The 22,589-nt window shown below is 38.4% G+C and overlaps 1 protein-coding gene and 1 long non-coding RNA gene across 8 annotated transcripts in view; one reads left to right on the forward strand and one right to left on the reverse strand.

Moving 5' to 3' along the window:
* The window catches only part of LOC110060023 (uncharacterized), a 47,651-nt gene that overhangs the window by 20,938 nt on the left and 4,124 nt on the right, over positions 1-22,589 (forward strand). The gene's annotated exons all lie outside the window — the stretch shown is intronic.
* Positions 10,907-17,240, reverse strand: LOC149117210 (uncharacterized). Of its 3 annotated transcripts, XR_016205592.1 has the most exons (6): positions 16,675-17,240; positions 14,406-14,490; positions 13,893-14,016; positions 11,990-12,117; positions 11,343-11,546; positions 10,907-11,013 (listed from the first exon to the last, which is right to left on the reverse strand). It is a non-coding gene; the product is annotated as an uncharacterized LOC149117210 (long non-coding RNA). The 3 variants fall into 3 exon arrangements; XR_016205593.1 differs by lacking the exon at positions 14,406-14,490 and having other exon boundaries at positions 10,911-11,013; XR_016205591.1 differs by lacking the exons at positions 10,907-11,013; positions 14,406-14,490; positions 16,675-17,240 and having other exon boundaries at positions 11,367-11,546; positions 13,893-14,287.

Genomic DNA, 22,589 nt, shown 5'->3' on the forward strand with positions numbered 1-22,589 from the left:
TTTCACGTCGACAACTTCTGTAAATTCCATGTGCTGTACGCATGCACAGGTGACGCATGCGCCTTAGAGACCAGACGGCGATTTGTGATTGAACGTGGAAAAGTAAAAAATCAAAGGAGACGTATGGCCAAGCTCGTGGATTAAGTAATCTAGAGATGAAACGTATTGGTGAACTTCCAATTACTGGTGTATTGTTAAATGCTGTTAAATCAAGCCGGGTTTGTACCATGCAAGGTCGCACTTAACTCACAAAGTGTAGGTTTTTTCCGTTGGCTTTTTTTGCACACATATTACAACGACATACTTCCAGAATAGCTAGGGTGGCAAAATTGCAGCAGAACATGGAGTGGTAAAGGCTAAGGGTTCTTGGGTCACAGAGGACACTCCTGCCCAACAAATCATAGAGTACTCTCCCCCCTCCCCCTCCCCCTCCCTCACACCCAGATCTTGATGTTGATCTGTCTGCTGGAAAAATTTGCATGTATTCAAGTCATACGAGCTCACAAACGTTTTTCATTGCATTTTATTCACGGCTATAGGTAAGGTTTCTTATGAGACAACAGTTCTTTTCCAATGTGGAACCGCTTGTCTCTATATATATTGCACGTAAAATACATCAAAATAAGTAGACTCTTTTGCAAGCATTTTCAGCGTTGATCCGAAAAATCTGTCGACCCATAAATATGTGTTCCAACAATAATAATAACAGCTTTATTGAAGTGTCAATGTATTTAGTATTGACTACTAATTGGGGACAAGCTCACAGGGGGTTTCTTACCCTTTATTATCTTTTCAATCAGGAGGCAAAAGTGTAAACAAAAGACACGGTAAAAATCATTTAAGCTTATCAAAATCAAGTATTTGGGAATTTCTTTCCAAGTTTATGTGCATTTCACATCCCACGTAAAGTTCAGATCAATGTATTAAAATAATCAAGACAACTATAGAGAACACAACTTTAATGTAAACTCAACTCGATGCCGGTTGAACATCGACAACTCAACATGAAAAACTTAAGTGTTTAAACTGCAAAGCTGTGAACGAAGGTCCTGCTTGATTGAACGTTGGATCCCACAGCAGATCTAATCAGCCAAACTTGAAAAGTAAAACGATAATACGTCACTACTGCAAGGCTAACACAACGTCGTAGAGTTAAAACAATATTTCGGCTGGCCTCAGATTTAGATGTTACTAAATTATAAAAATCATTGAAATTACAATATTATACAATGGTGCCGATGTTTGTCCTGTTTTCAATAGCTGTTTCGTTCATTAAAAGTTGTTCGTTTCGCTCATATAAGTTCATTAAGGTCGAGGAATAAGACACATTCTTATCAAAGCTTACCACATTAGCATGAGATTTAATCATTCTCAGGTCACTTTCCAGCAAACAAATGCACATCTCCTGGTCATTTTGAACGTCTGGACGACTCAAATGCTCGTGAAATTCAGCCTTCAAGTTGGCCATAGTACTAATTCGAACATTCGAAGTCAACTCCACTTCAATTTAGCGAAACACCTAATATTAATGGTCGTGTAAAAGCTACAAAATCTTCAATATTCGGGCTGGCACGATGCATGCATTGAGTAGTGGTCTCGCACTGACTGCACGGTTACTATTCCAATATGGCGTCGGGCTCGGTTACTATTCCAACATGGCGTCGGACTCGGGCGCTCTCGTTCGGGCCGACTAATTACGAACAGTGTCTACACCTGAGTGAGTGAGTGAGCGAGTGACACATTTGCATATCGGAGTCCCCGCAACAAACACTTTTCTACGCTTCGCGTAGCCACGAGTTTAAAAGACGTAGCCGAAATTTAAACCCAGGCCTGGGTAATAATAAACATGCTCGAAATAACTTAAAAACGAAAAAAAGGACCAAAACGCGAAAATATAGCTAGGGCTACGTCTTCAGCGTCTTCCTGATTGACTGGCGCGACTTGACAATACCAGGATGTTGCCTAATTACAATCTGTCATAGAACATCTTTTTACTCGATCTGAATTTCAATGAGACGTAGCATATGGTCGTCCCCTCGAAAACAACACGGCTTCGTATCGCATCTATTGCGGTAGGATACAAAAAATGCGATTTATTTCAATTCACTTTTCCCCTACAAACCATCTTGAGTGAACGTTTTAGATCTCACGTTCTTCATACAAACTCTAGATGGACTTCTTGAATGACAAATGTCTGCCCGAACAAATGGTAATTCGAATAGCCGAATAAACCTGCTGGCATTACTTGTCACTCTTGGTGCAGTTTACCTGTCTTAAGTAAACAACGCATTCCAGTCGAAGCAAATTCCTGTCGGTCGAGACAATTGTAGCTTCTCACCATCTCTGGTTCATTAGGCACCACCAACCTGCCCACTACAATTGGTTGTCACATTATCAGCATCATTTTGAATTCCTTCTAACTTTTTTTGCATACCTTTAAACTGTAGCAATAGCTAAGAACGGAGTACAATTAACACTAAGTGCCAACCTTTAACACCGGTACATTTTAAGCGATTCATTGCTCTTAAGGTATCACTACAGCAGCGTAAGACATCTTGGCCTTGTCATAGACCTTGATCTGAGGCAACCCTTTTTTTTTCGATGTCAGCCATAAGTGCAATCTTGTGGAATCGAAAACAAAGCTGCACGGACACACGGTCAGGCTGAAGAACTGGATCCGACTGTGTACATGGATCATTGCATCAAACACAACACTTTGTCATCTTCCTATCCTTCCTGAATAAGGCATGGTATGGTAGGCTCTGTACTATCCTGTTGTGGTCGTCCTCCTCCTGGAATTCCATTGCATACCCCTTCCCCACATATTGGTTGATGGCATTTTTGTCGGCGTCAGCCTTTTCTGAGTTTTGTTTGAGTAGTTTCTCCGTGCTCTCAAGTCACTTGATTGCTCGATAGTAGTTGGACATGGTTATATAGCGGAGGTACCTCATAACGTTTGCCATCAAACTTCAGTCCCTCCTTGAGCTGTCTAACTGCATCTTCCTCCTCACCAGACATACGTGGATCTTCTTTATCAACATTTCCAGCATACTACAGCTCCCAAAACTTCTTCAAACTGACATACGATTGACAGCATGTAATGAGTTTTGTTAGAGGATTTAATTTCCATTGGTCCTACTACGATCCACCCCTAGTTAGACTCCATTGCTTTTTCCCTATTTTACAATTGCCTCTCAGAAATGATAAGTAGAAGTCTGTTCCTTGTAAGATATCTACCTATACCAAGAGGTGAGGTCTCTTGCCTGTACTTGTAGGTATACCTCTCTAAGCAAATCTCCACCGGTTCTAACGGCAAACAGATCTTACCTATGTTGAGTTGTGCTATCTCCATTTATTTCGACTGGCTCCCCTCTAAGGAGGGGAAAACAGCTGGTGCAGTTTGAAAAAAATGTCTATCGCCTCCCAGCAATTTCAGACGACACAAACCCACTGAAAATGTGGGTATTTGACCCTGCATTTCTTTAAACCTACCATGAAGTAACCTATAATGACAATGACCGCACCCCTCGCCACTGCCTTTGGGCTAACGACAAACTGTATTCTATTCGAAATTGGCGAATCGGATTGGTTCTCTCGTCGTTTTCTATTTTAACAATAGAGTGTTTCTGTAGAGGAAATGTCGGTTGATAGCTGCCCCGCGGAAATGTGATGTTCTTAAAACAAATATTTGCCCGAGAAGAGAAACGTCGGTGGGCAAACATACTTCTTTTAAGAACATCAAATTCCAAGGGGTAATCATCAGACCGATAATTCCAAGACATAAATACTGTATTGTTTTCGTTGCTCAACACTAAATGCTCTTCCGCACGGCAGTTTAAAAACCTTACTTTGATAAACTTTTAACTTTTTTAGATGAAAGGCGTGACAGGCAAATGTAAAATTTGAAAAAGAAAAATCACTGACAAAAATCCACTAAATGCAGATCAATAAATCTTTCAATTTTTACTCGGGCTTCTGTAGGAAAGCCCGATTCATAAAATGCAAGCCGTTTGGTCGCCAAAAGAGGGGTCATGGTCCCAGGCGTTCCTAGCGTTTATAAAATAACTGAGATACTACGCACGCTCTGAGTGGTCAATAGCGTTGCTAAACCTATGTTCTACTGTACCGGTAAACCACGGTTCCCGATCTTTGGCAGCTCTACGCGGGAACTAGAGAACTCGGAACTCTAGCGACAACAAATGTAATGAACAGTTTTACCTTTCACTGGCTGAGATATCAAGAACACGAACATCTTTTCATTCAACATATGCATAGAAATTTGCAAGGAAAAAAAGGACCAGAAGTTGGTCGTCATATAAAGCTCTATCAGTTTTTTCCACCGGCAAAAATTTAACGCCGACTCCGGTTACGCTTGAAATTAAAATTAAGGAAGTTTTAGACCCTTATTTCGGTGCTTTGTCAGCTGGGCTTAACTGATCAATTTGGGTTGTGACAAAAGCAGGGAAAATATTTCTTTCTATCAGAAATTTTGAATTCAAATTCAATGCATGGATGCATAACACGTTAAATGAATTTGGTTTCCGTAAGCTTAACTTTCAAGCAATAGTTTTCAGTAGCAAAATACAGAGAAACACGGACTCCATAGCCTTCAGCATAAGTAAAAATTCTGAATAAATTTCGGAAGTAGCGTTTCTGTAACTAACCTTTATTCCATTCGCAAAACTTTGGATAGTTATCGTTAAACACTGCGTTGAATCACTTCGCCAAGCACATGAACTTTGGACTACTTGAACACTCTTCGTACGGCCTTTTACTTTCGTGATGACCGATTCCACCTACGAATTTATCCATGCATTTCCCCATCAGAATAATTTTGAGTTTATTAATATCCTTTTTGCCTTTCACCGGTAATCTTTTCCTTTCCTTTCTTAAAACTTTCTTAGCGTGAGACGTTTTCGTCGCTCTGCTCTGCGGATTTCGTGTCCGGCGCGGAGTCTGTGCTTTCATTCTTTCAGTCGCTATGATTCGTTTGTCGCGTCATCTCATCAATTTGATGAGAATAAGCCACTTGATCACGAACGTACAATAAATTTTCCTCTCATTGACAGGCTTTTCCCATGGTTATTTCATATAAGCGATAGACCACTCTTTCTATGGGTTTACCGGCGCAATAAACCATTTGGTATGTTGGGAGAACACTCGAATTAACAAGTAAAGAAGCCTCGACTGTGCTCTGTTCTGTTGTAAAGCACTTAGGAAGCGGTAGAGCACGAAAGAAGTGTAGGGGGAAACACGAGACGCAGTCGAAGTAGCGTAGCGAGTAGTAGGAGTAGGAGTAGGAGTAGCGATAAAGAATCCAATACTTTCCCCACGCATTCGGCTGAATTTTCAAACCAAACTTTATTTTCCAAACGAGTGAAAGTGGCGTCAGCCGTGCTCTGTTCTCTGATAAAGCACGCTAAAATGAGCCAATCACAATCCTTGTTAGAATTGCTCAAATAATTTGATTGGCTAGCGAAGCAACAGCTGTCAATCACAAACTGGACTTCAGCTAAGCTTTCAGTTTCGAGTAGTTTCGAGCGGCTTTCGAGAGAAGAAAGATGCCTTCAAAATTCGCTTTTTGGTTAATTTTTAAATAAGGATCGAAAGGCAGGTAAAGGTTTACAGTCCAAAAGAATCCGGTCGTATTATGGCTCATGGAAACGTGCACTTTTCCAATGGAAATTACGAACCAAGGAGCTTAAAGCTTGTGGATGAAAATGCGAAATACCGAGTTGAATTTGAAAGGAGCTACAGTTATTTACGGCTTGCAGCCGCTTGCAGCAAGATTGCCCGAACTAGCGTAAAAGTTAGAAAGACTACACTGCTCCCACTGGTTCTACTCCGAGCACAGAAGAGAATATCAGAGCAAGCTTTGAACTGACCACTCGTCGGTTCACTTCGCTGAGATGACCGGAGAACGAGCGTTACTACGCTGCATGTAAGTGTTATGTGAGCAATTGAGTATTTTTACAAAAATAAAGCTTCTCATCATAAACAGAGACAGCTCAGTTGTTGTTTTCTGTCGTTGTTTCACTTCTTAAGTATCATTTCTGCCTTCTTAACAAATAATATATAGATTTAGGCCAGCCTAAAAGCGGAGCTCCTCAGTTATTTTTCGGAATGTTGTTACTAATGAAAATAATCCAACATGTGTGAGGTAAATTGCGAATGATTTAATAGTTTCAGCCAGAACTAGTATTACATCAGCAGATCGAGGTGTAAGATGGTGTGATTATGAAATATAGAGCCACGATTTCAAGGATTTCTGGGAAGCTACCAAAAATCTTGATCACATAACAGAACTGTCTTCTGTGCTTTTTGGTGGCATTTCTTGTTCTTTCCTACCTTATTCAGAAAGACAAGGCATTGTCATTAATCATTATATTCTTCCTTAGTTAACATGGGGACTCCCACACAAAAGAAGTTTACACATTTTTTTGTTGTGGGGACTGATTGAAATGCAGTGGTTACAATATACTCAGTCCCTGAATCTCTACCAAATGAAATCTCACAAAAATACCAAAACAGTATACATATGTGAAAAGTTGGAAAGTTTTGTTTTCTAACTTGTCCCCAAAGATACATTTAACCATCTTCCCTATTGTATGGAGTCTCCTCCTGCTGGAAGGGTTTGCAATAAGCAAAATCACCCTTGCATGAATATTACGATATTTTTTTTTTTTTGCTGATCATGAATACTTGCATAGGCTTCTAATAATAATTTTATTATTCAATTTCAATGTGATTTGTTCTTTTTCTCGACTGGCATTGTGGACTACAAGAGCTGCGATTGGGTTCCATTGATTAATTTTGCTATGATTAAATTATACCAAGAATTATCAGTGAGCTAAGAGGAAGTTATATTATGTACATGTATTTTGTCTGCACTACACAACCAAATGCACTCAAAGGTTATGAGGCATAGGTACATTTGTCAGAAGAGCCCAGCATATCCAAGATATGTTTTGATTGACACATCAATTAAGATAATTTACAGCAAAATGGATAAAAAATACATCAATATCCTACATGCACCAAAGCCAGACATGGGGTTATAAGGCAATCGTTTAAACAACAGATTGAAATAATTTATAAATTAGAGAACACTATTTCTACAACAGAATGGAACAAATTAACCTTATCGGACATTGCGAATGGCAAGGCTGTCTGTAGAATGTCGCAAATTTATCAACCCTTTCTTTCTACAAAAATGCTAATCCTGCAACTTTGCTTAAGACCCAGTTCTCCATTTCGTGTTGGCAAAATATGAATTTATGCCATGTCCAATGCAGATTATCACAAAATTGATTTAAAAGCTCAATAAATATCATTTTAAAGCCAAAAAGCCAATTATTTAAATAAACCACGAGTAAATTATCTCTAAGAAAAACTGATTAAATTAACAGGCACTTAAAAAATAATTAGTTAATATGTGTTTCTTAAGAGTGAATGCCTATAAAAATCGACCTAAATCGCCTATCAATGGCACAAGTCGAAAAATTGATTTCGCTTGTATTTTGCCCATAGATAGGTCCTAGTAAGAAAAGAAACGGACCATAGTTAGTTTCTGCTAATACAGCTTTCTTTGGTAGAAATATGCCAAAAACGATTTCACCCCGATTGGGCTCAAAATCTACTTTCGGTTTTGCTGAATTTTCCGAATATTTGATTGCTTCGCGCTTCGTAGAACAGCTACTTGAGAATCTTTCAATGGATTTTATATTTAGTTCAGGTCTTCGTGGTATGACTGAGCGAAAAATAAAATAAATCGAAGCTAGTTTTGAGCTCGAAACGAGATCAAACAGACACGCAAAATTTTACAATGTGTTGCAACCGAATTATTGCATTAAAACATCGCCATATTTTTCTATGGGCTATAACTTTAAATACCATAAAAACACTTTCTACGGGTTAAACATACACCCAGCTGTTAGGATATCAAAAAATATCTCTGGGCAAATGGTTTTAAGTCGCCCGCCTTGGCCTGTGTTTCTCATAGATTTTACCCAAAATCCGCCGTTGGAATGTAAACAATTGCGTGACGCGGATAGTCACTCTCGAGTAAATATTCGTCTTCAACAATCCGATGAAAGCAATTTTTGAAACAATGTGTGGATAAAATAATGGAAAATGTTTTTTTTTTGTTTAAGTTAGTATAAATATATGTATATTTTTCGTTTGCATTGTAACACCCACGACATCCCTATTATTATTATTAAGAAAGTGACTACAGTGCTCCAGGAAATGATTCAGGTGAATAATTTTTAACTCGCTTGTTTATTTCCACAAGATGGCTCAGTTATTAATTTCACTGATAAGTTACAATACAGTGACAGTTTTAGAGATACACTTAACCAATCCTCTATAGTTTATGGCAATTGAATCATTGACTGACAAATAAAGTCAAGTGGAAATACCATAAATTCTATAAACTACTAATTGCGTGACGGCATCTCAACTCTTCTAGCTGTGTACAAAATTTGTTTTTACACAATATTGGCCGTTTTCACACTAGAGACGGATAATCGGACGGATAAAAATAGACGGATTATCCGTCTAAAATGAGCACCGTTCCGTTTTCACACTAAGACGAATTATCCGTAATGGACGGGTTATCCGTCTCTAGTGTGAAAACGGCCATTCTCAAACTCAGATAGAAAACCCGGAATTTCTGGAATTGAATTAGCCGAGGAAAAAATTGCGTTTGCGTTTCAGTCATAGTGGGAAAAAAATCCATCTTTTCTACTGTGGTTGTTTGATAAATTAAGTGACAGTATTAACGCTATTCGCTACCTGTCTGAAATTTGCAGATCATAACACTGGTAGACAAATAAACATTACAGTGGTCGATCTATGAACGGCAAACGTCCATCTTGTTTTGTTCGCGGAAGTCGGTCACGGAAGAGCGAATTTCAATGAAATATATATATATAATTTGATTAAGCGATTAGCCAAAATAGCGGGCGTCGATAAAACCAGGAACATGGAACATTCCGGAACGTCGAATAATTATAATAATTTTGCGGAAAATATATAAAATTAAATTTTCAAAGATTAAATCAAACAAAAAATAAACTGGTATCAACTCGGAAAATAAAAACAAATAAAAAACGTAACAAAAAAAAAAAAAGAATGAAAAGAAAGAAAATTAAAATGAAAGTGAATGCAATGAGTGAAGGTTAGCAACTAAGAAGAGTAATCTATTCCTTCCAGTCGTTCGCAGTCAGTTTAATCACGTGACTGTCTCTTATTCCCAGATTTCGTTCTTCACAGGAAACCAAGGTGGTAGCGTTCGAACTCCTTAATCAGACCTAAAAATATGGGTACACGAGTGTAATTTCTTTATTCAATTCATTACGTCAATACAAAGAAATGCGTATACACGATTTCTCATGAAGAGATAGTTTCTCCATGAGACAGAAATAGGACTCTTCAGCATTGAGTTTCTTGTCTAAACTAGTTCGGACTTCTCGAGCTCTGATGACAGTGTAAACAAATACAAAAAAAGTTTAAAAACATTTGGCCACGCGTGCGCTGTCTTGCAGGGTCGTTGGTCAAAGCTTTATTGTCTCAAGAAATATTTGTTACAAGCGTTCAAATGCATTTCCTGGAAAATTCTTTGTACAGTACAAGTCAATACTTAATTAATTAAAAATACTTTTACCGTAGGCTATAATCTTTTCATCGCTAGTTCAACTTCACGTGCGGATCGTTATCTGACATTCGATCAAACTTAGTTTTCTATCGAGCCATTCAAGTTCAATTTTCTCTCGCGGGGTCAGCTTGAGAGCTTTAGTCTCGATAAGTTCTTCTTTACTGTGTTCAAAATATAACCATGCTACGCGGTTTTTAGGTAACTTAAATTATTGCTCGAATGTTCTGCGGAAATCATCTTAACCGGAAATCGATCCGTCGAAATCAACAAATACAAATTTAATCACTGTAGCGTTCCTTCAGATCACGTAAGGCTACAAACGAACAATATCAACTTGTTATTACGCTTAACAAATGAACTTAGAACGATTTTCTTTCTAGAACTCGTTCTTGTAATTAAAATGATCAAAGAAAGAACGACAGCTTAAAACGACATGGCGGTAACACCCGACCTCCAAGTGAATTGCTTTTAATTGGCGTTTTTAATTAACGAAATTTCTAAAGCAATGCCTTTCAAATTATTAAAGTTAAAAGTGGTCCATTATATTTTTCTTTTTTCACCAAAATGTTCTAAGATAGCCATCTGCAGTTTGTTGGAAACGAATTATATATTCGGGGTGACCGTCCGCGTCACGCAATTGTTTACATTCCCACGGCGGTTCAGGGGAAAATTTATGAAAAACACAGGCCAAGGCGGGCGACTTAAAACCATTTGCCCAGAGATGTTTTTTGATTTTCAAACAGGTGGGCGTAAAGTTAGCCCGTAGAAAGTGTTTTTGTGGCATTTAAAGTTATAGCCCATAGAAAAATATGGTGATATTTTAGTGCTATAATTCGTTTGCAACACATTGCAATATTTTGCGTTTCTGTTCGATCTCGTTTCGGGCTCAAACGAAACCTCGACTTATTTTATTTTTCACTCAGTCATACCATGAAGACGTGAGTTGAATCTAAAAACCATTGAAAGGTTCTCAAGTAGCTGTCGTGCGACGTGCGAAGCAATCAAATTTCCAGAAAATTTAGCATAACTGGAAGTAGATTTTGAGCTCAATCGGGGCGAAATCGTTTTTCGCAAATTTCTTCCAAAAAAAGCTACATTAGCAGAAACTAACTATGGTTCGTTTGTTCTCTAGCTAGGGCCAATCTTTGGGCAAAAAATGAGCAAAATCGATTTTTCGACTTGTGCCGTTGTTTGGTCCATATTTGTGGGCAGTGGCTCTTAATAATGTAATGCAGTGTATCTGTCACAATGTTGCAGTTATGATATTACTACAAACAGAATGGGTTGCAGAACTGAACCTCCAAGTCAGTTTATTCAATGAACTTGGTGCAGAATTTATAATCCCATCAAGTTGTCTGTAAATACAGAGAAACCAAACAAAGCATTACAATCATAAGTAATGAATTACTAAACTCTTTTACATGTACTGTATGAACAGTGTATGTTCCATTAATATTGGGGATCTCTCAGAAGCTGCATCCATGATAAATTAATTTGTTCCCAGATGCATTTGTTTATAGAACTTTTCACAAATTAATATCTCTGTCACAACAGTGACCTCTGTGTTCTCCAACAATTAGCACACAAGAAAAATACACTCAGTAAGATATTGTTTACAATAAAAATCAGTGCCTATAAGCAATCATAAGGACCTTAAATTTATATTACCTCAGAAATATCTTACCAGGCCATGGTTGCTTTGAAAATCTTTGATGTTTTAATACAGGCTCCCCATCTGTAACCTGTTCATATATTGACTGACAGGAACAGGCATGTAATTCCTTTCTTTGATATACAGTATACTTCATTGTTAGCTGTTTACTGAGTGTTAGTAGTGAATCAAATGCTAGGGGTTGGTACTCCAACTTTCACTGTGGCAGGCTCTGCCCTGAGATACAAAGCAAACTTACATAACTGTTATGAACTTCGCCACTTGCTTTCGAGAGCAAATGCAATTTGCTTCAAACAAGCAACTGGAACATTGAGGGTTATAACAATGTGCACAGTCCCAATCACAGGGTCATCCAGGCTTTTTGGTTGTACATATAACTGTACAACTGTATATGAGTTCAGCTTCCAGAAGAAAATCAGAGTTTGTCAGGATAAATACTGATGTTCTTGCTTACTCAATGAATGAATGAATGAATGTGCAGTTCCAGAAGATATTCACACCCAACACCCATTCACGGCCAGTCTTTAGAAATTCCAAAGTATCAGGAATCAAGAGCTCTAATAGAGAAAAAACCTCCATGTGGGGTATGAATCTTTTCTTGAAGAAAACAATGTCTGAGAAATCATTAATTACAAAATAATGTTTAAGAAACATCTTACCTTTCAGAGAATTTTGTAATCTACACTGTCTGGCCAGTTCATATACATGTATTTGACAAGTTGACACTGGGCATGTTTGTAAATTTGTGCACTTCAACATCACATTACTATGTAGTAGCACTGGCCAACTAAAAACAAACAGCATAATTTGGTTAATTAATATACACTGTACATTATTAGGTTGAAATATTGGTGTAGATTGTTGCACATCAACAGATACAGAAACTATTTGCACCTGAATCATAATGAGTGAAAAATCATGCATGAGACATTTACATGTACATGTAACAGCCCTCCACCTCAGAACCATCACAGATATGATATGATATTTTTAAACTCTCTGAAATTTCAGATTATTCAAGATTAACATATGCACATACATCATCTGGGGCAACCCTAAAACACTGAATTTGGAAACCGAAATCCAGAATCCAGAGCCAAAAACCAGAATCTGGAATCCAGATATTATGAATGATGATAGAAATAATTCACTTCAGCAATGTCTAATAAATAAATATGAGCAAAAATAATTTTGTTGTTATTTAGTTTCTTGGCTTTACTTCAGCCACAGACTGTAATTGCTAAAAAATTATTGACTAGTTCTGAACAACCCTTAGCTATATATCTGGCCCCGTTGTTCAAAAGCTGCATAAAGCTATTCATTCAGTACATCACTATCCAGTCAAGGTTACTGAGTTTTTGGGTGGATAGAGTTACTCATAGCCTGCGAGCAGGCTCTAGTATCTGTCTCTATTGTCTGAGCAGGCTAAATAGGTGTCTAGTGTTTTTCTGCATTGGCATGTCACCAAGAGCCTTCATGCGGCTTTGCCACTCACACCCCCAGCCCAAACACGAGAGCCTGCTCATAGGCTAAGTTACCCATCTTTTGTTCAAGCTGGCCCTGGTGAGAGCCGGGTTCTTGTCTAGATCAAATTGCTCTGAGAAGACTGGTGAGCAGCACATTAACAACAAGCTACTATAGGCTATTGCAGTGAGTTTCTGGCAGTCTTTTAGCATCTTTGAACAGCATGTGGTCTGATCTGTCAGCAAGTGAGAGGCAGACGGAAGTAAGTGTGCAACATTTCTACAAATTGTTTTAATATGATGGCCGCCAAGAATATGAAATGCTGATTTGTCACAGTATCAGTGTGGAAATTGTGTTAATCTGGAATTGGTCTCGTATCTGTTGGAAAAATCAAATTTCATATTTAGACCAGACGGGTTAGCCCTTGGACTTCGAAATTGGGGGGCGTGACCGTCAATGTACAGGGGGCTGCCACTGATGGATATCCTGTTCTCTATTACATTTTCTATCTTGTTCAGTATGTACTAGACATAAAGGATACATTTATACTTCCGGTAAATTGAAGATCACTTATTAAACAAAATGGCAATTACCAGCAAGCTTATTTTAGACACTCTCGAGGTGCTTGGAATAAAATTAAGACGCACTTTACTGAGATTCTCATAATCATAGCCCTCACTAAAAATAACGGTTGCACAATTTCAACAGACGGGGAATTTTTGTTTCAAAAAAGGTTAAGTTTGAGGTCCTTTTTACTTGGCAGCTTACTTTTTACAGTCGAAAAGCTAAGCAAAACAATTTTCACGTATTTGAAGAACTTATTTTCTTTGATTTGCGGATTCCGGTTTCCAGTTTCTGGATTCCGGTTTTTGGTTCCAGATTCCGGATTCCGGTTTCTGGGTTTTAGGGTTGCCCCATATTTAACATATTGTTTGCTTCACATTCAGTTTACACATGGCTGTTATCCAGCATAGGCAGACTTATAAGTTTTCCTTCAAAAATATATTGCAACAACTATTGCATCTTTCGTTACCTATTCTTGTGATGAAATGACACAAAATTCAAGAACAAGAAGTCATAAGCATAAAACTAACTTACATGGTAGTGCTTACAGTTCCTCTTACTGTCTGCATATGCTGTCCATAAACTGATGCTGCCTGGACAATGTACTCATTATTTTTCTGATCACACCTTTTAAAACGTCACTGTTATATAATTTGCCCTGAAAAAGCAATACATGAAATGTTATGCCTTTGGCACTCACCAAATACCTTTACATGATGTATAATGTACACCATATCAACATTCACAATTCTCTTTACTTTCATTGTAACTCTTTTGTGTCATTTTCCCTCACTTGAAGACAGGACTTCCACATTAGGTTATAATTTGCCTCTGGAATCTCTATGAATTCACAGGGAGTGATAACAATTAAATCATGACTAATTTTAGCAAAGGAGGCGTTCAAATGTCAGATTTTAATGCTAAGTTTATACAGTAGCTTTACATTACTCTTCGTACATATATATAACCTCTCAATTATTGCACCTATAGACAGAAGGTGTGCTGGGGGAAGAAATGTTCTAAACTCTCTGAACTTTTCCCCCTTACCTGTAATAGGATGACTATTATGAACTACGGTTTGTAACCAACACCAACATCAGCTTATGTATACACATGTATATTTTGTTGTCGTCTGTAATCATAAAAAAAAAAAAAAAAAAAAATTAAAATCCTCCATAAAGTTCACACTCAATAACACTGCTACATGTAGCGCTGTTACTGGAAATCAATTTAAGTGAAACTGTTGAAACAGCTCTGCCAAAATTTTTCCTAGCAGTTAAGGCAGGATAACAGAATATACATGTACCGGTAGCACACAGCAAAGGCTAGAGATACACACATGTTAGTTATCAGTTAGGATTTGGTGAGCTTCTGTGTTGTAGGTATGGTGGAAAATAATAGATTATCAGAAATGAAGGTTCCTGAGACATTTTGACAGCACTGAGAGGAATTAATATATAAATTCACAAAAGAAGGAGAAGTTCTTGCCCTGTCCAGTTCTCTGTAATAAAAATATCATTTACATATGAGTCATTTATAATATGTGGTTTGTGTTTAAAGCTGATATAATGAACACTCTGATTCGCCAATTCCAGTGCATTATTTACATTTACATGGTATACCTCGGTAAAACCATAAAACATTGCGTGCGACTAAAATAAAAAATATAAAAAATAAAAAGAAATGCCTAATTCATAACAATTTAAAATACTCAACACTAAAACGAATGTAATTCTTTACTTGAAAATTATTCTCCCGTAATGCCCATGGGCCAATTACAGGCATGCTAAAAAGTCCTAACACAAAGTAAAAGGAAATTAAGAAAACTATTGCTTTTTTCCGGAAAATTGTAGCGACTGAAGACAATGATGGAACACTCTGAGAGTGCATTCTATCAACCTGATGAGATAAAATTCAAGGAGAATAGAGAATACATGAAGTTATATCACAAACAATTTGGTACAGGACAGGAGAAAGGAAACTGTACAGCCAGGAAGAAACTGAAACTTTCTTCGACCAGCAAAAAAGTATGCATGCACAACAAAGAAAACAGTCAGTGACATTCATTTAATAAGTTAGTAAATAAAAAATTAGTGTGAAGAAGAGAGCAAAGAGAGAGAGAGAGTGGAGATAGGAGAGCGCTCTCTCCAACTAAATTGTGTATGTATGTATGTAAAAGTTATTCTTATTACTGAGAAATGGTCAGGGCAAGAACTCCTATTACACTGTTCAATTTACCGAGTCAATTAGTACTATCTCACTTTTTTGGAACATTTCCATATTAAGTGTAAATACCGCATTGGGGAATAACCTCTTATTAACAAAATACGGTCCATGTACCCCCAACCAAAAGCAATGGCACAAATAACATGAAATAGCCAATCAAAATCAAAGCAGAGCTTTATTTGCAGACAGGATTGCCATGCATGATCGTCTACTCGACATTTTGGACTATATAAGCATTTCACCAAACCGAACTAATTGGACAGACAACAAAATAAAACGAGGAAATCTACATTATAAACACAAGATGCATATCACTACATCTGAGCTCGAGTATCAACAGCAAATCCCTTTTCAATGAACGGTGACCGAATAAAAGAGAGGATAAAGAAAATTCGTTTAAGTTTGCGGTGTTAAAGTTGAAAAATTATTCACGCTTAAATTTGAATATTACTGAGAGTCTGTATTTTTGCCGACGGCTTAATTTAGCTATGCAGTCATTTTATTGGCAGTAGCTTTACCAGTCCTCAACCAATTTAACCTCGGAATTCACAAAAGCATTTCGCCAAACCGAATAAATTGAACTAACAAAACGAGGAAATCTCCATACTTTGTAATCACAATATGCAAATATTCACATAGGAACAAAAGTAAATTTAGCAAATCCTGTTCGCTTCGGCTTAAAATGGTTTGTAGACCTTTCTTGGTTCAGTTTTCAACAACAGAAGAACAAATTTTAGCAGTCTACGAAGCGGCAGTGCTAACTAACTCAGAGAAAACTTCAAAACTCGCCCGGCCGTGTTTACAAGCACGATTTTGGTTAAGCTTATTTTTAGATGTGAGGTTATAAGCTTAAATTGACGACGAAAATCGATAGAAAACATAATTTGTTTACAACGTACAGCAACCTCCAAAGCGACCCACGTGTTATTGTTTAGAGACGAGCGAAATTAAAACGATGCAATTTTTAAAATCTCTTACAGCATGGCTTCAAATAAGGAAGACTTTTAATGGATTCCAATTGAAAATAAGCTTATATCGCCGAGGAAACTTGTTAATTTTCATACCAAACGCAACAACAAAAGTCACTTACCGCAAGTTGGCAATTCAGTTCGGCCAGTGTAAATCTTCCAGGCAGAAACTTGCAGCAAAAGTTGTGAAGACTAAACTGAAGTTATATTTTCGATAGATCAACGAATCAACCACTTCTTTCCGCTACGTTTACTGTTTTGCAATTTCTCTAAAACACTCGGGTACGTTTGATTTCTCTAATGTTCATCACCTGACCAAATCAGGTGACTTTTGAATTTTCTTGCACGGCTGCACAGCATCACGTTCGCGCGAATTTTGAACTTGGCCATGGGGAGTTCGGCAGTCTTCTGAATCAATTTGTTGGGTACTTTCGCCTCCTTTCTATAGCCCTCGTTAGCTTTGGTTCACGGCATTGTTCGGTATTATTTCACCTCCTTTCTCTAGCCCTTGACTAGCTATAATTCACGGCATTGTTCAGTACTGTTTCGCCTCCTTCCCCAGCGCTGGCCAGCTCAGTCTTTTTCGCGATCTTCTTCGCTACTTCTTTGCCTGTTAATTCTTGCTTTCTGTCTTTTGCTTCAGCGCAACCCTGTCTTAAAAATATTAAATCAACCTCCGCTATCGTTTTTCTTTTCCCGCCAAGAAAAATGCATTCACCCGCTACCAACTGAGGGTGCATGTCTCTGTCAACCTGTTAGCTGGAGTATGGTCGTCGTCGTCGTCGTCGTCGTCGTCGTCGTCGTCGTCGTCGTCGTCGTCGTCGTCGTCGTCGCCGCCGCCGTCGTGCGTACGCGCCCACGAGCAGTACCGCTAGCCATGATAACCATGAGAAAATCAATTCATGGGTTTCCTTTTCTTCCCTATATGGGTATGGGGCTCCGCCGGAGCTCCGCTATAATGTCTTTTATCGAAGCACTGGTTAAGTTGAGAATTTGTTTATTCGCTACGTGTTTTGTCGGCGGTAATCTAGCAAAACTTGTTATTTTAGTACAGTTTTAACACTGCTGTTGCTAACAATGGTCTCCGCGAGCCGTATTTACTACAGGCATAGAGCTCGTTTCCATTGCGTTTGTCTGAGTCACAGGGGATGTTTAATTTGGGTCAAATTTGTCAAAATTCCGAAGTAAAAATTTGAAGGCCAGCTTACCGTCATCAACCCGTGCTCTGTTCTCTGATAAAACACGCTCTTTCAACCAATCAAAGCGCGCGTTATATGGAAACGTAAATCACTCGCCTAACGGGTCGTGATTTACAAGCTTTTCACGTGTTCTCCCAACATCCCGCGTTGTTTATTACCCCAGTAAACGCATACAAAGAGTGGTCTATTGCTTAAATAAAGCGCGGAAACTGAGGATGACAGTGCGTCAACTCTTCTTGAATGCGGTGTTTTGAGTTTAAACTACAACAACACTTAAAAATCTATGACTACTTACTTGACAACCAACTATGATGCTAAGACAAACACCTCAGATGTTGAAAAATCAAGAATCGTCGCAAACAGAACTTCACAGATAAAGCAAACAACACGCAACTGGATAGAGAGGATACTCAACGCAGCAACTTAACTAGTAAATATATCATATTTGTACGTAACTATTGTGACGTGCTGAAATATCCTCATTCTTTTATATGTTTTTATTGTGTTCAATAAGCTTACTTGTAAAGTTCAACTTGATCTTGCGTTACGAAGCCCGAGTAAACGCTCTTAGAGTGTCTAGTTTTTTTTACATATCCTCGCATGCTTACAGAAAGATTTTCCCGGACGAGTAATTCGGACGGGCACAATGAGCAGCTAGTGTCTTTTCACTGATGAACACTATCAAGTCACGTGATCAAATTAAGCCTATAAGAATCGCAGAAAAATTAGTTGTGAACTATAATCGCTAGTAGCAGGAGCCATAATCGGGGACGGAGACCGTAAGTCTTGGGATCCGCGCGCACCTATGATATGGGACAATTTTTCTATTTTTAGAACAAATTGTGCCATCCTGACGTCATATATGCGCGCGAATCCACGCACATGTCGGGGGTTCTCGCGTGGATGTTGTCACGTTGCATGATCAAATGGTGAAAGTTGAGAGATTCTCTTGCGTATTTTTCACAGCGATGGCAGGGAATAAGGCAGGGACTAAGAACCAGGACGCTTATATGTAGTTGTATGCTCTGAGCCAACGGAAAAGGTGGGTTTTTCAGGGTCGAAAACAAGACTTCAATCTCGCGCTGGGAATGAATAATAAGATCTGCTCGCGCTAGTTGTAAGCTTACGCATGCATATGTTTTTGCATTTGTTCTGACTTAAGAATATAGCAAGAAAACTCTCTACTCTGGTATCGAGTTAATTTGTGAGTTTCTAGGACAATGGTTAATCATAACCAAAACCTGTTTTGATGGTTTCTTATTGTTTCTGCTTGTTTGGTGAGTTTGCAAAAGTTTTTGAAAGGAAAGTCTGACGCGTACAATTAGCTTATTTGCGTAGTGCAGTTCGTGCACTTTCAAGTCCGAGTCGGTGTTTTCAATTGTCAACAAATCTTGACAAAGACTTCTTTCGTTATCTTTTGTGCTGAGATGCTGCAACAAATTTCACGAACGCAAAAAAGGCTACTAACATCATGTCTGTTTCTTCAACATAAGCATAGTAAAATTTTAAACTGCGAAAATAAAAATAGACAAGTAGTTTTGATATTTTTTAAACTCGATCAACAAAATCGAAATCGTTATTCGAAGTTGATTAAAGAAAGCGTCATCGTAACTTTGCTGATTATTTCTGCTTTATTCGCATATTTCAGCTTAGCTTTTAATATATTCTCGAACATTTATCAATCTTAAACATATTTAAAAACTATAGAGTTATTGTTTGAATTCGATGTCACGCGGCTTCACACGAAAGTGCGGCTGAAGTACAATTTGACATGTTTACTGACTATACAAAACACGCATCGGCGGGCGCTCTCATTCATCGACAACAGAGAATTTACTGGATTTTTACACGAATAAAACTGAGCAGTATCTACGGACGTAAAGTTATTGGGCCTTGATGAAACATCAAGCGTTGCTTACAATTCAGGCGAAACTCAAACTAGCAATTATTTTGTTTTAGTTTTCGGTGGTGATAGACTGGCAAATTCCTCGCAAGTGTGTGGCAAGAGGAGCTAGGAAACTATGAAGTCCTGAAGCTCTGCTATATCTAAATATATCCAGCTAGTTTTTTCCTGTGCAATGGAAAAGCTGTTAATCTTCAACATATGTGAAATTTAAAGTGGAGTAATGTACAGCTCATGTAAAAGAACTGAAAGAAGCATCCGTCAGAACACAACTTGGTCAGCGATATATATAAGCTTACAGCGGAACATACGTAGATTCGACACTGTCTTACTTCACTCAAACTAGAGCGGCTTACGACGAAAATACTTAAGCAAAATTTCAACAGACGTAAACGCGTTGAGTTGTGGGCCTAAAGCATGAAAAATTTCGGGAATTTCGGGCGCCATTGGCCCCCGCGCGACATCCGCAAAAATCCTCGCAGCATGTACTCGCGTGTACCGCAGGCGATGGCGCAATTTGTTCTAAAAATAGAATTATTGTCCCATATCATGGGGACAACCCCAATACTAGAAATGGCGCGCGCTTACGGTCTCCGTCCCCGATTATGGCTCCTGCTAGTAGACAACAATCGCGCGCGTGCTGCTCTTGAAATTGGAAATTGTTCTTATTTTCTAGGCTTCAAACATACGCACAAATAGTAGGATTTTGCGCAGTAATGTGTCTGTCAACACAATTAGACTCCCCCCCCCCCCTGGTTTTCTATGAGTGATATTCATCTCGGCTACGCCTCGTTGACTATTCGGCTCATTAAAAAAACTCGGGCTCGTAGTCTAAATGTTAACTACTTGCAAGCTTTAAACAGTTACACACAGCAGGTTCTCTCTGGCCAACTGCCATTGTACTTCAACAGAGTAACGTTAACGACCTGAACAGTTTGAGTTATCGTGCTTTGTTTCCTTTCACAGGATGCATATATAATATTTCCAGAACTTGTCTCAGTCCCCGTTAGGGCAGAGGCAGTGGACATTCTTTCGAGTGTGTTCTTGACTGCAACTCTGTCCTTTTCTTTTACGAAGTTTGTCTTTGCTGCCTCACTAAGTTTGGGTTAACTAAGTCCTCCATTGGCCAGACTGCTACTCCCCTCTTCATCCTCCCTGGAAAGTACTTGCTTACTAAAATATTCGAAAAAAACTGCAAAGTTGGCTTCTTCCTTGACCTCGGTCAGTTCCAGTTCCCATTGCCCGGACAATTCTGGGAGAATCTTGGTTTCCATGAATTGCTCAATGGATTTTCACCCAGGGCTTCAAGAGCTCTGACCTAGTCCCCAGTTTTAAGTGTCTAGTAGCTCACGTAGTACAAAATCTGTTGGGATCTTAAGTAACTCTCTGTTTGGTAGCTTCAATTGCGACTGTTTTTGCCCTAACCACAAAAGGGTGGCTTCATCAGACTTGGCTTAGATAAGTACTCGAAAGCCATGGCTAAAGTACTATGAAATGTTTGTTGGTATTCGATCCACTCATGAGCGTTTTTAATCCTTTCTTCATGAGCAATAATCCCATCTCATGACAATTTGGCAAATAAGCATCCATCTTCCACACCAACATTGAGAGCTCTGTTCTCCATGACGGATATACTACAAACTACTTCAAATGTCAGACAGGGCTGCCCTCTCTTCCCCAACCTTTTTATATTGGGGACAGAGATCTTAGCAGCCAGGGTAAGACAGGAGAGAGTCATTGAAGGTACTACAATGTTTAATACAGAAAGCAAGATAAACCAGTTTGCTGACGACACGTCTCTACTCTTGAAGAATATCACTTCAATCATCAACGTTATTGGATACTCCGACTCTTTGCAATCATATCTGGATTTAAACTCAATCTAGGAAAAACCAAGACAATTTGGCTTGGATCTTGGAGGCATAACCTAAGCAAACCCGTATGACTAAACTGGACGAGTGAGCCTGTGCGAGCCCTTGGAATTTTATTTCCTAAGATAAGCAAGAAAACAGCAAGAAAAATGTGGTCCAAAAAATTGACAACCTTAACATTAAACTAACTTTATGGAGAGGGCGCAACCTCTCCCTCTTTGGCAAGTACCTTATCGTAAAAAGCCTGGGAGTTTCACAAATTGTTTACTCAACATCTATGCTGTACATTAGTCTAGATGACACCTCCATAATCAAGAAGTCCATAATTAGCGACTTTTAATATATTGCGTTACTAGTTAATTTTTGTAAAAATGTAATATATTCTATACCTAATAGTCCAATGGTTTTGTGCTCGACCACATCGTTGCCACTTTGTCTTTCTGCAGTTCTTTCCTTTAGTTTCTTTTAAGTTTTGTAACGTGCTTAATGTAGCAATGTATATGTGAATAGTTGAACAATGCCAATAGAATTGTAAATATAAAAAAAATTCACCTTCTGTATGCGGTTTTCCACTTTAATGGCGTTGTTTTCGGGAATTTAAATCGTAACTTGCTTTATGGCATCGACATCCATCTTTAGGTTCTTATCTTTTCTTCTTAAGCTCACAACAGCTCTATTATCATCCGACTCCGAAGGACCATAATAAGCATCTCACAGTCAATTTAAACGATAAGCAACGACGAACTTATTTTAATGCGGAAAGTTCGACTTCAACTCGTTTATCGATAGCGTACATGTACATGAACAGTTAACCCTGACCAGAACGAAATTCTTTCTAGAACAGGTCTAGGCTGGAACACTTCAGTCCTTGTCCTCAAGTAGGTTCCTAGCAATTTTACAGGTTTTACAAAGAGAAGTGAATAATTCGTGTGAAAATTCGAAGTGAACAAGTTACAAAGAAACGCTTCTTCGGTCATTTCTTCCAAAAGGTTATCAAAAAGCGATTCTGGTAGAACAGCAACGTTCAACGCTTCATGTTCATTCATTGATTTGGCGAACGATAT

This window comes from Orbicella faveolata, unplaced genomic scaffold, assembly GCF_042242905.1.
Source record: "Orbicella faveolata isolate gen_17 unplaced genomic scaffold, um_ofav_v1 contig_12, whole genome shotgun sequence".
NCBI lineage: Eukaryota > Metazoa > Cnidaria > Anthozoa > Scleractinia > Merulinidae > Orbicella > Orbicella faveolata.